The 2,508-nt window shown below is 32.7% G+C and overlaps 1 long non-coding RNA gene across 1 annotated transcript in view; it reads left to right on the top strand.

Moving 5' to 3' along the window:
- LOC117115051 overlaps window positions 1–2,508 on the top strand; it is a 10,753-nt gene that overhangs the window by 5,397 nt on the left and 2,848 nt on the right. The gene's annotated exons all lie outside the window — the stretch shown is intronic.

Below are 2,508 nucleotides of genomic sequence, written 5' to 3'. Positions count from 1 at the left end.
TCTCCATCACTACTCAACAAACCTAACTGTGCAGCCGAGGTAGAGACGTTCAACTTCTCTAATGCCTACTGGTTGTATACTAGTGCTATCTTTTAAACTATATGTATTTGTTAATATTAAATGACCTTTCTGAATTTTCTCATAATGCCTTTTAATTATTCTAGTAAGGGGCAAAGCACGTTTACTCAGGATTATATTTAAGTCTCGAATTTGGAGAAAATGTTATTCCGCAGCTAATGTACGATCATAAACAAAATTTGAATCAATCAATTTCCGTTGTCTGCTACAACTCTCGATGCTGATGCCGAAGATGATTGTGTTTAATACATACAAACAGACGTTGGTCATTAAAACATGAAATTGTGATTTATGTGAATTAATGTTCTGAGTGACAATAAATTGTGGCCAATTATCTGTCCGGGATAACGTAAATATTTCCAACATATGCTTTCGGAAATACTTCCCGACACCGGGTTGATTATGCTTAGTTATTTAAGAAATCTGATGAATCAATTTAACTTTTCGAGTACGGTGACAAGCATGTATGAATTCTTTTTTATGTAAATTCAACTAAAAAAGACGTGAGTAAAGTAAAGTCATAATTTTTTTTATATATAATAGATGGATTTTTTTTAAAATTAGGTGGATGTTTTCACTTTGGATGTAAAAGCAGGACATGTATTTTAATTGGTATTTTAGTTTTCATGAAGTTGAATTAAGTAGAAAATAGATTTTTTATAACTACGCTGGAACATCTGTATTAGATATACGGTACTGTACTGTACTTTAATATTCGGCACCTAGGACTAATTAATCGTCATGTGTTTTATCTAACAGAATGACGTATTTCTTCTTCGACCAATCGTATGAGTAAAAACCAAGTATTCTTATAACTTTCACGCATAATGCGATCGCCAATAGGACAAGAATTACCAAACTTAAGTTATAATAAATTGCATGGTTGTTAATAAAGATAAAATGACATCCGTTTGTAAGTGCTTCCTTTAATTAGATGTGTGGTACTGGAATCATTATTGGTAATACGCCAAGATACAGCTAATTAAAACAATTTAAATAGCTTTGTAAACAAATAATGAGACTCTTATGAACGCCGTAATTGTGCAGTCTTTGTGTCTGGGTGAGTTTTCATTTTGTCATATTTCAAGTATATATAGTCAAGTACATCATCACGGTGCAACTCATTGGTTTACGAACAGGTGATTGTGTCTCGGTATCAGGCGATATGATAACACTTACGTAGGGTGTGGTAACGGCGAATGAGTTTGATATTACGAATTTGTTTTGTGATCAATAATTCCAATTTGTACTGTTGATTAGTAATAGTAAGTAGAATGTAATTGAGATTGCTTTGCATTAATCAACTTCAAGATCTTGTTCTGTAGTGTGGAGTACTTCCGTCATCCATCTCAAGAAACGGTACTACGTATGATGGCTTCAAGTTCTATAACTTACGGTATACAAACTGCCTACAGGAAAAATTCTTGATCCACCACCCATCTGTTTCTCCAATAACTACATTACCATCCTATTTAGATTCAATACAATTCTTTTTGAATCTAGGCAGAAATTCTTCATCATTCGTTTTCTTTCTAAAATTGCCCAGAACCTAGATCACCCATTACACGCTTGTCTCCCTCAACGTCACTCATGCTCTACTTCATTGCGTCTTTCTCGCCATTCTTCCCTTCTTCCTTTCTCTGCTCGTACCCCTGTCTTCATTCATCGTTCTTGCCATACGCGCTTAGTCTTGCTTACGACCTGGCCCTTGATCCCGCTAATATCACCTCTTCTGACTTTAAGGCAGCTCGTCATTTTTAAGTTTACTTAATTTATCTTGCTTTAGAAGATGGCGTTTCTTATTATTATATGTGATTGTGAATTTGTGATTGCGGATAATTGCCCTCGATGGCTCAAGTACCATTAATTAATTGAATCTTGAATCTGGAAACTCCTGAAATATACAACGAATATCCTAGCTCACTTAAAATGCGACATATACTTCATCAAAACCGATCCAGGGCGAAAAATCGGGGTGAAACGACTCGGGAGCTTTTTGCCGATGCAATAATTTTTCAATTGAAAGAGTATAACTTATACTTAAATACCAAAATTAACAAATTCAAGTATTGAATGTTATTGTTGAAGTTTATTAGATTTGATTTGATTTGAATTTTTTTAGAAAAAAAAAATTAAAACATACAGTTATATCGAAATTAGAAAATAAAAACACAAATTGTATTTTAAGTTCATCTCCGATTTTACAATTCTTCGACCAGAAAGTCCTAAATGCATTTCATATTTCATTTACTTTAGAACGAAAAGCATGGAAGGACAAATCAAAAGGAATTGAGACAAATCAAACACTTTGTACAAATGAATTTTGTAAACAGTATAGGCTTATATTATATATATATATACATATGTATATATATGATATTGTATATATATGTATATACATATATATGTATATATATATATATGTGTGTG

Source organism: Anneissia japonica, unplaced genomic scaffold (assembly GCF_011630105.1).
Source record: "Anneissia japonica isolate Jap-2015-1 unplaced genomic scaffold, ASM1163010v1 scaffold199_len4679917_cov187, whole genome shotgun sequence".
Taxonomy (NCBI): domain Eukaryota; kingdom Metazoa; phylum Echinodermata; class Crinoidea; order Comatulida; family Comatulidae; genus Anneissia; species Anneissia japonica.
The sequence above is the reverse complement of the archived record's forward strand: the minus strand, read 5'-3'. Positions and strand labels throughout refer to the sequence as shown.